Source organism: Mauremys reevesii, linkage group 2, assembly GCF_016161935.1.
Source record: "Mauremys reevesii isolate NIE-2019 linkage group 2, ASM1616193v1, whole genome shotgun sequence".
NCBI lineage: Eukaryota > Metazoa > Chordata > Testudines > Geoemydidae > Mauremys > Mauremys reevesii.
Window position 1 is genome coordinate 83,160,471 of NC_052624.1, and position 14,374 is coordinate 83,174,844.

Below are 14,374 nucleotides of genomic sequence, written 5' to 3' on the forward strand. Positions count from 1 at the left end.
TGGACTAAATACCTCAAGTTACCTGTTTGGTCTTAATCCGTCTAGAAACGTTTTTTCAGAAAACTGCCATTCAGTAATATTCCTAACAGAAATCTGACCTACCCTGAACAATTCTGCATCAAAAATATGCGAGAAAAAAACCACTCAGAGTGGAAGATTCACCACAAACCAATGCACTAAATAATTAGTGATTTCATTTTAGCCTTGAAGATTGGAAAACAAAGTTGAAGTGTTGAACAAGTAAATCATCAGTATATCTATAGAAACAGAGGAACTGAAACAAAGGCCTTGGCTACACACCCTCTCCAGCGCTGCAAATTGCGGCGCTGCAAAGCGCCAGTGTGGTCAAAGCCCCAGCGCTGTACGTTATTCCCCACAGGGAGGTGGAGTACGGACAGCGCTGGGAGAGCTCTCTCCCAGCGCTGGCGCTTTGACTACACTTAGCGCTTCAAAGCGCTGCCACGGCAGCGCTTTGAAGTGCAAGTGTAGCCAAAGCCAAAGAGCATCTGATTTACAGGATAATGCCAGACAAGTTAACAAGATCCAACAGGAGCTAAAACTACTTTTGTAAAGCCCAACAAAATAATTGCAAGACTTAGAAAAGCACAGGAGCTGAGAAAACAGCCAAATAAGGGGCCCGAGAGAACATAAAACAGGAAAATTCAATAAAATATTTGAGGCCTTGATATGCGAATTTTTGCAAATGGATAGCAACAAAAAATCATTACATTTGAAACAGAAGTACAAAACAGATTCAAATTAAAAACAGGAAGTGTAAACAACAGATTTGCTGGCAAACAAGAAGCAACAAGGCTGTAAGACTACAACTTCTAGGATCATCAACACAAAATTTTGGACATGTCTCACTCCTAAACAAAAATCCAAAGGAGGAAAGAACAGGTTCTCATTCATCTAGGATTATGCCATCAATATACAGAACAGGAGAGGAGAATTTTTTTTAAAAAATTGCATAAACAGTTCCACAATATATAGATATAATTTGCTCTGCAGTCAGCCATCCCAAAAACCACCTATGAAAAGAACAAACTCCTCCTCATCCCCAACAGATGTTCAGAGTTTTCTACATGGAATCAAAAACAATCTCGAAATCTGATGAAATATTTTTACAGCTAAGAAAATAGATTGAAATGTATTTACCTAAGGGACTAAACTAGTTTAGACCTCATTATCTAAACACTTTGATTACCCCTATCATGATAGTATCAGTATCCCCCAAGTAGTTATGGCATTTTTTTCTTTCTGTGAGTGGTTGATGGGACAAAAAGGAAATGTTCAAGCATTCTAAAAGCCCTAAACATGAAACAGACAAGGGGCTGGGAAAAAGGCAATTCCTAGAACCTACACCTACCAGTCTGGGAAATGATGGCCTAACATTCTGTGTGTTTTCATTTTTGTTTGTTTTGTTTTATTAAATTGGTATGTTCAACTAGCAATACTGGCTCCTGGGAAAATGTTACCAGTAAGGGAACTCAGAAACCATGCATGCTATTCATAATTTTATAGGGAAGCCACAGTATCCAATCATTGCAGATCCATTTTGCACTCTCAATGACATCATATAAAAACTCACAAACAACTCTTTGGAATTCTTGCGTAAAATTTTCAGCAGCTCTGTATCTATTACAAGTTTAAAACCATCTCTTCTAAGGATGTGTACAGCCCAAAGATATATCTAAGCAATACTCTAAACAAATAAAATTATGGTGTGGAATTAGAGCAAGCGGTGAAAATGTAAAACGTGCTACATTTCATCCTGAAATAATTTTCCAAAATAAGATGGCCCATTTGTTGCCAACGCTTCCATTGAAAATGCATTTGTGTTTTTACTGTATTTTATCTGCTCCAATTCTTTAGTTTTCAGTTATTTGAAAGGGAACTGCATATACCTGGAAAGAGAATGCCATTTATCTTTTTCTACTTGTTAGGCTATTGCTGAACTTTAAAATTCACTAACTAAAATATCTCATTTTGCTACTCAAAATATAAATAATCACCTTCAGGTTGCTAGCAGTGCAAACGTAAGCCAACAGCCTTTACTTGTGATTGAGCTACGCTTATCAAAAATCTACAGAAATATACCAGGTAAACAAGGGTAGGTTCTACGAGTTCAAATGGAAGGTGGAGAAAGTATCTTAAGGGAGGGTTGGGGGACTTATTTAGACTATTCAAGGAAATTAAATCCACACTTTCTCCTTTTCAAGGAAGAAATTCTGACCCCTGGTTTCAATGGGAGTGTGTGCATTTGTCTAAAGGTATGAATTTGACCCTTCACATTTCTGAAACAGCAAGGGAATTGGGTGTGCTCGTTAAAGCAGCTTTAATTGTGCAGCCAGCATTTACTCATCAGATCACAATAGACCTTGCAGATCTTGGCAGCAATACACGAGTCATATTTTCACATGGATGAATTACTTATGAACAATTATGTATTAGGCACACACAGCTTTTCTTCAACATCAGCCACGTACTTAAAAAAAAAAATCCAACAACCAAAATTAGACCAGAGTATTACATCTCACAGAAGACGAGACTATTATGTGCCCCAGGCAGAGAATAGGCGGGACTAAGGTACATCAGTGCCAGTGGCCCCCAAATGTTTGAGAGCGATATACCCTGATAATCCTGGCAAGTGACCTGCTTCCACCCACTACAAATGACAAAAAAAACCCTAAGGTCACTGTCAGTCTGAGCTGTGGGAAAATTCCTTCCCAACCCCACATATGGATGATGAGTTAGACCCTGAGCACAAGAGGAAGAACCAGTCATCCAAGCACCTGAGAGAGAGAATGCTCAATGCCACTTCAACGCCCTGGCTCTCCCTGACCAATGTCCAACCTCCAGCTGTGGCTGTCCCTGATGCTTCAGTGGAAGGAGATAAAAGAAAACAACCCACAACAACAACAAAACTGAAAACTTCCAGAATATTCTGGGGGTGGGGAGCATCCCTTCCAGACCCCTGCAGGTGGCCAGCTGAAATCTTGAAGCATGAACTTTTAGGGATGTGAGAGACAAACCAGAAACAAGCTTCAGAACTGTTGAGCCCTGTCCCCCACCGTCAAAAGCAACCCCGTACAATCCCACTCAAATTTATCCTACTTTCCCTTAACACTACGTAAATTGTTTACCCTCACAACTCCTATTGGGAGGCTATTCCAGAACCTCATCCCTTTGATAGTTAAATACTTTCTTCTAATTTCCAGCCTGAATTTGTTCATGACTAGTTTATATCCATTTGTCCTTTTGTCAACACTGTCCTTTAACTTAAATAGCTCTTGGCTCTCCCTGGTATTTACCCGCCCCCTCCCCAACGTATTTATAGAGCAATCAGTCTTCTTTTTGCGAGACTAAACAAGCTAAGTTCTTCTCATAAGACAGGCCCTCCATTCCCCTGAGCCTCGTAACAGCTCTTGTCTGCACCTGTTCCAATTTAAATTCCTCTTTCTTGAACACGGGTGACCAGAATTGTCCACAGTTTTAGCAGTCCCTTATACAATGTTATTAATACTTCTCTATCTACTGGAAATGCCTCACCTGATACATTCTAAGATGGCATTTGTCTTTTTCACAGGTGCATCACACTGGTGGTTGATAGTCACCCTGTGATCGACTCACAACCCTAGGTCTCTCGTCTGTCGCTTCCAACTGATAAGCCCCCAACCTGCAGAAGAAATTCTTATTATTATACCCTATGTGCATGCCTTGCACTTTATACTATTGCATTTCATCTCATTTCTGTCACTCCAGTCTTCGAGGCCATCCAGATGTTCCTATCTAATACTTAAATCTTCATCTGTATTCAAGATGACTCCCAACTTTGTATCAGAAAATTTCATTAGCACACTCCTGCTTTTTGTGCCAAGGTAATTAATACAAATATTGACTAAGATTGATCTCAGAACCAATCCTTGAGGAACTCGCCTAGTAACCTCCCTCCAATGTGATAACTCACCTTTCAGCAGAACTTGTTGCTTTTTCCCTTTTAGCCAATTCCTTATCCTGCTTACAGCGATCCCCATCTTTCCTAGTTTAACTAATAATTTCCCTTGTGGTACCGTGTCAAAGGCTTTACTGACATTCAAATACATTAGATCTACGGCACTTCCCTTATATTAAAAAAAAAAAATCAGTTGTTTTTTCAAAGTAATCAATCGGATTAGTCTGGCATGATCTACCTTTGGTAAACCCATGTTGTGTTACTTCCCTTTACCACTATGAAATTAAATTATTTTTTTCTTTTACAATTTGTTCTAAAGCCTTGCATACTACTGAAGTCAAAATAACAGGGGAAAAAGTGATCAAGGCAATTACAGACTTTTCTTAAATACAGGTATATTAGCTATTCTCCAGTCCTAAGTACTACCCTAAATAGACAACATTTATTTTAAATTTACAATCTGATGTGATGGGTGCCACCTGATGTACTGGGGTACCACTGAACCCACCTGTTCCACCAGTCTGAGTTCCCTTACACTGTCCTGCTGAGCCAGGCCCTCAAGCCTCCTCCAGAACACACACAGGTAGGGACACACCCAGCTGCAGAAAGACACAGACATGGAGATCAGTTCTGCACGGGAATTGCCCAGTACTTAAGTGCATACATCCTCTGGCATGTAAACCCAAAATGATATTGTCTTGCGCTGCACAGGGAACTGTACAGCATAAGCTAACTGAAATTCACCTCCTCCCTCAAAGGGGAGGAAAATATGCACAGCTTTTTGCCTCCCAGTTAGGACTTCCACAAACTGGTTTTAGAGAAAACAAAACATGCTTATTAACTACACAAAATAGATTTTACGTGATTATGAGGGTTAGCAAAAAGATCAAAGCAGATTACTAAGCAAATAAAACAAACATGCAAACTAAGCTTAATATACTAAATAAACTAGTTATAGGTGATAATTTCTCGCCCTAAATGTTGCTTTAGGCAGACTGCAGAGGTTCCTGAAGACAAGCTGCTCTTGCTTGCAGCTTAAAACTCTAGGTATTGCTTTCACAGGCCTTTTCCAGCCTGGGCTTAGTCCTTCTTCCCCGACCCCCTTTTTATCTTTGTTTCTTAGATTTTTCCAGCAGTCATCCTGGGCGGGGATTCAGTGAAAAATGAACCCTGATTAACTCACTTCCCTGCCTTAAATCGAATTACATATGGCAGGAATCCGTTGTTTCCCAGTTTGATGCCCACCCCCTATTGGTGGAAAAATACTAGTAGTCCAAGATGGAGTCCAGTACCAGGTAACATGATCAAATGACCCTGCAGTGTCAAAGCAACCATGAGTCAACGGCCCTATGAAGCATTCCAGGAAAGTGGGAGATTAGCAGCTTCAAAGATCTATTGTCCTCCTTAATGGTTCATTGACTTGTCCCCAGCTAATCAGTCAGACTGATTGCATTTTGTCTGGTGGGTGTTTCCCAGGTGCAAACATTTTTGTAATTGATACAGTCATATTCCTAAATTTAGACACGAAAATCATACATGCATACAAATAGGATAATCGCATTCAACCTTTCCAATGATATCTCACATGCTTTATCTTGCACAAAACACATCTTAGTTATGCCATATTCATATCATAACAATATCTCTAAAGGATATCGGGCGTAATGTCACACTGGACTATCAATTTCAGGTGCCAGCTCTTTCAGTATTCTGGGATGGAAATTATCTGGGCTCCCTGATTTGAGCACATTGAACTCTAAGTTTTTCTTCTACTTCAGGTGTGGTAAAGGCTTGTCTAAAAATAATTTTTCAAAGCACTTGGTAAAATTCATAAGAACAGCCATACTGGGTTCGACCAAAGTTCCATCCAGCCCAGTATCCTGTCTTCCAACAGTGGCCAATACCAGGTGCCCCAGAGGGAATGAAAAGGACAGGTAATCATCAAGTGATCCATCCCGTCACCCCTTCCCAGCTGGCAAACAGAGGGACGCCATTCGTGCCCAGCCTGGCTAATAGCCATAGATGGAGCTATCTTCCTTGAATTTATCTAGCTCTTTTTTGAACCCTGTTATAGTCTTGGCCTTCGCAACATCCTCTGGCAAGGAGTTCCATGGGTTGACTATGCATGGTGTTAAGAAATAGTTTCTCTTGTCTGTTTTAAACCTGCTGCCTATTAATTTCATTTGGTGCCCCCTAGTTCTTGTGTTATGAGGAGTAAATAACACTTCCTTATTTACTTTCTCCACACCAGTCATGATTTTATAGACCTCTATCATATCCCCCCGTAGTCATCTTTTCCAAGCTGAAAAGTTCCAGTCTTATTAATCTCACCTCATACGGAAACCGTTCCATACCGTACCCATTTTTGTTGCCCTGTTCTGAACCTTTTCCAATTCCAACATATCTTTTTTGAGATGGGGCGACCACATCTGCATGCAATATTCAAGATGTGGATTACCATGGATTTATACAGAGGCAATGTGATATTTTCTGTATTATCTATCCCTTTCTTAATGATTCCCAACATTCTGTTCACTTTTTGACTGCCGCTGCACATTGAGTGCATGTTTTCAGAGAACTATCCACAGTGACTCCAAGATCTCTTTCTTGAGTGGTAACAGCTAATTTAGACCCCATCATTTTATTTGTATAGTTGGGATTGTTTTCCAATGTGCATTCCTTTGCATTTATCAACTCTGAATTTCATCTGCCATTTTGTTGCCCAGTCACCCAGTTTTTGAGAGATCCTTTTGTAGCCCTATGCAGTCTACCTGGGATTTCACTATTATTCCCTTCCTGGGACTTCACTATTATTTCTAAAAGTAGTTTCATTTGTTTGGTAGAGCTGGGCATGTGAAGCCTGGGCAGTAAAGAAACTGAAACCATTATTAGTTACCCTAATTTTGGCATGTTCTGGACTGTGGCCCTGTTCTACTTCCATGCAGTGCAAATTATGATGGAAATAGCTCATCAGGAACATTTGTTGGTATAAAAAGACAGTTCTAAAAAACAACTTCCTAGGAATGCTAAGCAGGTCTTCTGCACCTGTCCCAGGAAAACAGCTTTTTTTTCCCAAGCATACCTTATAATGTATGTATTGCACATTAATGCTCTCAGGGCCTAGTTCTGCGAGCCTTTTAAAAAACGTTTACGTGTGCATACTTGAAGTCTGCATTCGAATTAGCCATCAGATTCCACAAGAAGACTGGCAAATGGCTGCATATTTTGGATGTTGTAAGGGCATGAGACATCAATACACATTCCCTGATACTATTATGTACAATAAAAAAATCCATAAACACGGGTATTGGTACTCTTCAAGGGATTGGTAATGGGACACACAATCTTTTACTTACAGGTTATGTGTCATTACTACGTGATGGGTGACTGCTCAGTGTGCTATAGGAAATGAGTGGGTTGTCTCTTCAGTCCACTAGGAACTGGACTGATATCTACATCACCAAAAAGAAAAAAAACGAACTGTCATTAATTGGCAAGCCTGACGACAGTCTCAACAGAACCACAAAGATTTGTGTGAATATGGAAAGTGAACTATCCTACCACTTATAGGAAGTTCTTCCAGAATAGGGTTGAGACATACTGTCTGGAAAGTAAAGGAGACCTTTATTACCAGTCTCCATATTACAGATGTTCTCGTAGTAAAAGATTCTAGCCTCCAGAACTGTCAAGATGACACCTATCAACACTTTAAAAAAAAATGAGTAGGTTATTAAAAGAAAAACAAACCCACATATCTGTCCATGTAAGTCTCTAAGCACTGTTCACATCCATGAGAATATTTTTAGTGAGGCACCCACACTAAAATATTTTGCTTCATATTATGTTATAACTTGGTTACATTAATCTAAAATAAAAACACAAAACAACTCAATACTACTTAATTAGATTCTCCAAGACAAGTTAACCTAAGCCATATGGTATTTTCCGCAGTAGTCACAATATACTGACCTTGATACTAGGCAAATGTGTGCTCTTCGGCTTTAAAAAAAATGGTGCTATGTGTTGTACTGGCAAAAAGGACGCAGTGAGAGAGTGCTACACATCTTACAATACAATCCTGAATGGCCTCAGAGAAGTTAATCACAAGTAAAATATTCTATTTATTGTTAACTGCAATGACAGTGTTTGAACAATGATTTCACTAAAAAGGCTGCCGCTAGTCAGACATCTGGCCCGTAATCAAACTGAATAAATCTTAATGTTTTAATGTAAATAAATTAAATCAACGAAGAGAGGTGATCTGTTCAACCAGTTAATGTTTTTATAAGGTGGAAAAGACAGCAGGATTTAACTGCTTTGCTGTTGTAAATTTCATTTGGGAAATATGTCCCTCCCATCACACAATGTCTTCTCTATTTCTATATCATAGGTCATTATAATATACACATAAACATCATGTAGTTCATATAAAGAAGAAAGACCCAAGAACCAGAGAAAAATAATAGCTACAAATAATGCATAGCTGTGAAAATGAATGAGGATGGCTTGAATCTGGTTTTGACCTTTAGGATAAGTGCAAAATAAGTTCAGATACTTAGAAGAATCCCAGTCTCCCTCCCCTTCTTATGCTTTGCCATCATCCCTTCTCCTTCGCTGTCCTAAGGGGTAACATCTCAGCCTACATCCTCCTCTGTTGTCAACCGAATTCGGTGTCACTAGTTATAGGACTCACCTGCAATGGCTATTTTAAAAGGAAAGTTAAAAAGAGCAAATTCCACACTGAACGGGATTGCAACAGGCCAGGTAAGCAGAAGAGCCAGATGCAAGAATTGGGAGAATACAGGCAGAGGATTATGTCACATATATCCCCCTCACCCGCAATCATCCCTCGGTCGGGTGTCACATTAGTTAGTGAAACTGCTGTATATCAATCCAGCCCCAAATTCGGAACCGGAGGACCTGCTTCCATGCAAGCCACAATCAGCAGTTTCCAACTGATCAATTGCATCCAAATACCAATCCCGACACAGACATCTCCTCTCCCCCCTGCATTACCTACACAGGCAAGCAAGAGGGCTCGCAGGGAGAGAGATGGACAATTGTCAATACTCACACTCAGAATAACGCAAGATGGAAGCAGAGCAGTAACTTCACTGATCAATTCTCACAGGCGCCAGCAAAAATACACCGACTCCCGCGGCAGCTGATCCTGCTGGGTTAACAAGTCCTTCAGTGCCTTCCCCCCAGGCAGGGGCGGCTCTAGGCACCGGCTAAACAAGCAGGTGCCTAGGGCGGCGAACTATAGGGGGCGGCATAAGGCTGGGGCTCCAGCTCATCCCACCGCTGCGAGCCCAGGAGCGGCCGGTCCCCTGCAGCCGGGGCAGGGCCACGCTACCGGCTCCGCTTGGGGGCGGGGGCGGGTAGCCACTGACCGCAAGAGGGCGGCGCGAACAAGCCAATCAGGAGCAGCCCGTCCTCTGCAGCCGGGGCAGGGCCGCGCTACCGGCTCCGCTTGGGGACGAGGGATGGCCCCTTACCGCGGAAGAGCGGCCCCGCCTGGCTGCAGAAGACAGGCCGCTCCCCCTCCGCGTGTTCGCGCCCGGTGCCTCAGCGCGTCCTAAGCAGCGCGGCAGCCGCCTGGCTGGGGGGGGCTGAGCTCCGCCCCGAGCCGCGTGGTCAGGGGGCGGGGCTGCGAGCTCCGGGCCGGGCGGCTCCTGCCCTCACCACGCGGCTCGGAGCGGGGAAGCGCTCAGCCCCCTCCGGAGCCACGCGGCTGCAGCGCTGGGCAGGGCCGCTCCTCGAGGCGCGCAGCGAGCCGGGGCCGGGGGGCTGGCTAAGGGGCAGGGAGGGGGCAGAGGTTCTGTGGGGGGGGCGGTCAGGGGCCAGGGAAGGGGGGGTTGGATTGGGGGGGTCTTGGGGAGGTGGTTGTCAGGGCCAGGGCCCCCTCCACAGAGACACTGCAGCCAGTAGGATTCACTTCCTGCTGCGGCTCTGAGTGACCCCAGCCATCAACCAGAGCCAGCTGCTCCTTGGGTCCTAGCGAGCCCCCCAGCCCTAGACCCTGCCTCCTGGAGGGCCCACGTCCCTGGGCTCCGGCAGCTTCTCTCAGCATTAAGGGGGCGTCATGCATAGAAGCCAGGCAGAGGGAAGAAGGGGGGTTCTATAGAGACTGGGGATTGTTCCAGAGAGAGCCCCCAGTAGCAAGAGGAAGATGGAGGTGATGGATCCTGATCCTAGAGAAGCTTCCTGGGACCAGGAGCTTCAGGTGACAAGTTTGTGGGTGACACTGACTCTGTGTGTGAGTCACTCCGGTAACAGACGGGCACAGGGAGCAGTTTGTCAGAGACGGTCCCTTGTCTCCACACTAGGCTCACTGGCCCTGGACCTGAGCTACAAGCTCTGCTCCCCTAACTCGGCTCATGGAGTTGTCACTGGTCAGTGCTTTGCCACCAGGTTTGTTTGGTGCTAGGCAGGGCCAAATTAACCCATCACTGGGCTCTAGGCAAAATCCCTCATGTTACACACCCCCTCCAGGTTTCCGCCTCTGCCCCTCTCCTGAATGCTCCCTCATGCAGGCCTCCCTGCAGCTCCCTGCCAGGCACTGGATGTGGGCACTGAAGCTCCTGCTGGTCTGGTTCAGGTATTGGTGCTCTGCTGCTCAGGAGTTGCCCCAGTGTCCCACCCCCCATTGTGAAGACAGGGGTGCTGGGGCTAAAATTGAGTGAGTGGCCTTGTGATGTGGGTCAGCCCTACTCAGTCAGTTTTGGCCTGGTGCGCCCTCCCCCCCCCCCCCCCAAAAAAAATAGGTTGTAGGCCTGGCTGGGCAGCGAGGCAGCCAGCACTGCGCCTTCCCACTGCTGCTCTGGGGCAGGCAACTGAGCCCATCCCTCCAGCACACACAGACCTAGACACACGTAGTTTACCTGTTCCTTAATCCAGCCCTGACTACACCTGACCCTCCAGGGTGGGGGTCGTGTGGGGAGTTGCTCCAGTAGCTGTTGTGTCCAGAGGGATCTGGTCCCCACTCAGAGATGAAGCTGCGCTCAATCTGTCTGTTTTCTGCCCACAGTCCACCCCTGCTTCTCCCCGCTCAGCCCTGCCACCACACCCCTCCTCATCCCTTGGCCAACCGCTGGTTTGCTGCATCCCTCCTCAGTCCCCCACCCACCGCTCGCCTCCTCGCACCTGCCACTCACTCCCCTTCCAGAAAGCCGCCCACTCGCCAGCCAGCCAGCCACTGGCTCCCTCGCTGCTCGCCCACTCACCCCCCCCATCCACTGCTTGCTCACCGCTTGCCTCTTCACCCCGCCCCGCTGCCTGCTCACCCCTCCTGCTGCAGGTCCCCCTGGCTCCTAGGATAGGGGCAGCCGAGGGGGTCTCTACATGCTGTGCCCGCCACAAGCATGAGCTCCATTGGCCAGTGCCATGAAGTGGGGCTTGCAGGCATAGGTGCTGACTTTTGGTTTTGCCAGTGGGTGCCTCACCTGGCTCTGTCCCTTCCCTGAGGCTGTGCCCCGACTCTGCCCAAGGCCCCATCTCCACTCTGCCTCTCTCTGCTCCCCTCTCCTAGTGGCTTGGTCTAGCACCTGACTCCACTCACTCACTCAAAGTGACACAGGAGGTTCCCCTCCTCAGGGTAGGAAAGGTTGCCTACTGGTTAAAAGCACAGGCCTGGGGCTCAGGTGTTCTGACTGTCTGCTCTGCCACAGACTCCCTGCTTAGTCTCAGGAAAGTCACTTCATCTCTTGGCACCCTAGATCCTCCCTTCCAAATGGGGCTAATGCTTCCCTGCCTCCAAGGCTAAATCCATTCATACCTGTGTGATGATGGAGGTATCAAGGTTTTGACATTCACAGCATCCCCTGCTAATGAGTTCCAAGGGTTGACTATGTATTGTGGGAAGAAATACTTCCATTTGTTTGTTTCCTATCAGCTCTAAAATGCCTGAGGATGTATTTCCAGTAGATACAAATGTTATCACCTTTTTCCAATGGCAGTGTGCTTTCTTTTCCTATTAAGTTACTCAGCAATTAGAAATAAAGTCTTAAAAACATTGTAATCTATTTATACAAGGCATTTGATATTTCTCCAGCACAAATGAAAACACACGCCTGTTCAAGATATTGAAGGTATAAAGATTCAAAACATAAAAACAAATTTAAAAATTGAACTTGCATTTACAAATGACTGATCTAAAAGCCTGTTTTAGCTCTGGGAACAGTTCAGTTTTACAATGTAATAAGAAATCCTGAGTATGTCTCTACAGTGACTGAACTGGATGATTCTTAACTATGTCTTAATGAAAATTAAGAGGACAGGATTAGAATTTGAAATGCCCTTGATAAATTGGAGGATTGGTCTGAAATCAGCAGATGAAATTCAGTAAAAACAAGTGCAAATTACTACACTTAGGAATGAAAAATCAAATGCATAACTACAAAATAGGGGATAACTAGCTAGGCAGTAGTACCGCTGGAAAGGATCTGGGGATTATAGTGAATCACAAAGTGAATGTGTCAACAATACAATGCAGCTACAAAAGAAACTAATATCATACTAGGTTGTTAGGACATATGATGCAACCTCGTGCAGTATCTCTGGGGATACATAGTGTATTAACCTTATGAATGGTGTATGTATCACTGTGGGCCAGGGACTGTATGCAACTTGGGGCAGTGGAGGAGAGTGAGGGGGAATGATACCACAGCTCCTTCAGGAACTAAAAACAGTGGATGGCGATTTAAGGTGAATCACTCAGGTTGTAAAGACCTCCAGAGAGTTACCATGCCTGGGGATGCTTGCATAAACTGGTTCAAACTAGGTTTTCCAGAGACCAACTGACTAAGAAAGGATGTTTGGCATAAAAAGTCCACATTTAAACTGACTCAGGGCCTTCTTTTGATTCAGCAAGCAGACAAGTCCTTCTGACCAAAGACGAAACCCTTCCAGAAGGGCTGGAAGAACTTTTGCTTACTAGGGCCTCCATCAGATTGAGCAGTGACATCTGATAAGCTTTTAGAGTATGTCATAAACATACAGTTAAGGGTGAATTCCTCTTTTGCCTGTAAAGGGTTAAGAAGATCACATAACTTAGCTGACACCTAACCAACAGGACCAATAAGGAGACAAGATACTTTCAAATCTGGGAGGGAGGAAAGTCTTTGTCTGTCTATTGTGTGTGCTTTTGCCAGAGAAGATCAAGGAGGCGAGCCATGTAACTCCATTAAAATTAAAAAGTTTTGGATTTTTTTTAAGCAGAATTTTTTTATTGTTCCTTTAAACAATCAAACACAGCAAGCAGCAAATATTTGGCACACACTTCTGAAACCCCAAATCATGTTCAGGTTTTGGCAGATTATTTCAGCTTTTTCAATTAGAAAAACCACAACAAATTTTGAAAGAAAGCAGACATTGTGATTGTTTTCTGCTTTTTAAAAACCCCTAGTTTTCGATCCAAAAAAAGTTTTGACGGAAAATATTTGTACAACCTTTTTAATGCGCTTTAGTGCCTTTTAGCACTAGCTGATGCTGAGAACCAGTGATACCTTGTAAAGGTGACTTGAAAAGAAATTCTCAAAATTGGGTTTGTGCTGAGATGCAGAAGGTTTTTAAATGTTTATTTTTCCCAGGGCAACCGGGGGCGGGGGCAAGTGTGGCAATTTTCCCCAGTGCCCCCACGAGAATACAGTATTCTATAGTATTGCAACTTTTTTTTATGGAAGGGGCCCCCAAAATTGCTTTGCCCCAGGCCCCCTGAATCCTCTGGGCGGCCCTGGTTTGCGCTGCTGCAAGCTGAGGATCAGCCTGTCCTCTGCAGCTGGGCAGGGTTGCACTACCGGATCCTGCCTAGGGAGTGGGGGTGGCTGCTGACCGCGGGAGAGTGGCGTGAACAAGCTGAGGAGCGGCCTGTCCTCTGCAGCCGGGGCAGGGCTGTGCTACTGGCTCCGCCTTGGGGGTGGGGGTGGCCGCTGACCGCGGAAGAGCGTCGGGAGCCAGTAGCGCGGCCCTTCCCCGGCTGCAGAGGATGGGCCGCTCCTCCTCGGCTTGTCCCCGCCGCTCTCCCACAGGCAGCGGCCACCCCCCAGGCGGGAGCCAGTAGCGCGTCCCTGCTCCAGCTGCAGAGGACGGGAGGGACATGATGCCCGGGTGGGCTGCTCTTCCTTGGCTTTTCCCCGCCTCCTCCTCTCTGCGCCGCCTCCTGCCAGGGGCCGGGAGAGGGGAGCAGAGCGGCAGCCCAGGCTGAGCCCACCTCCTGCGGGGTGAGCGGGGCTGGGATCCAGCAGCAGCCCCAACCCCTGGCCCTGGGAGCGGTGGTGACTGGAGCTGAATCCGCCTCGGGCCAGATCCGCAGCAAGGTGAGAGTTGGGCCAGGCAGGAGGGTTTTGTTAAAATTAAATGTTAAAATTACATTAGTAGGAAATGGTTTTGTTTCACTAACTACAAATTCTCTGTTTTAAT

The 14,374-nt window shown here is 45.3% G+C and overlaps 1 protein-coding gene across 13 annotated transcripts in view; it reads right to left on the minus strand.

Annotated features, from left to right (window-relative positions):
- Window positions 1-9,471, minus strand: part of LOC120398291 (myosin VIIA and Rab interacting protein) — a 345,847-nt gene extending 336,376 nt beyond the window's left edge. For 3 of the 13 annotated variants that reach the window (XM_039525619.1, XM_039525605.1, XM_039525613.1), the window contains exons 1-3: window positions 9,030-9,308; window positions 4,464-4,554; window positions 3,553-3,679 (exon numbers count right to left, since the gene is read on the minus strand). The gene's annotated coding sequence lies outside the window, so the exon portion shown is untranslated. The other 10 variants (XM_039525607.1, XM_039525606.1, XM_039525618.1 and 7 more) reach the window with 8 other exon arrangements.
- Window positions 9,472-14,374: the final 4,903 nt, after the last annotated feature.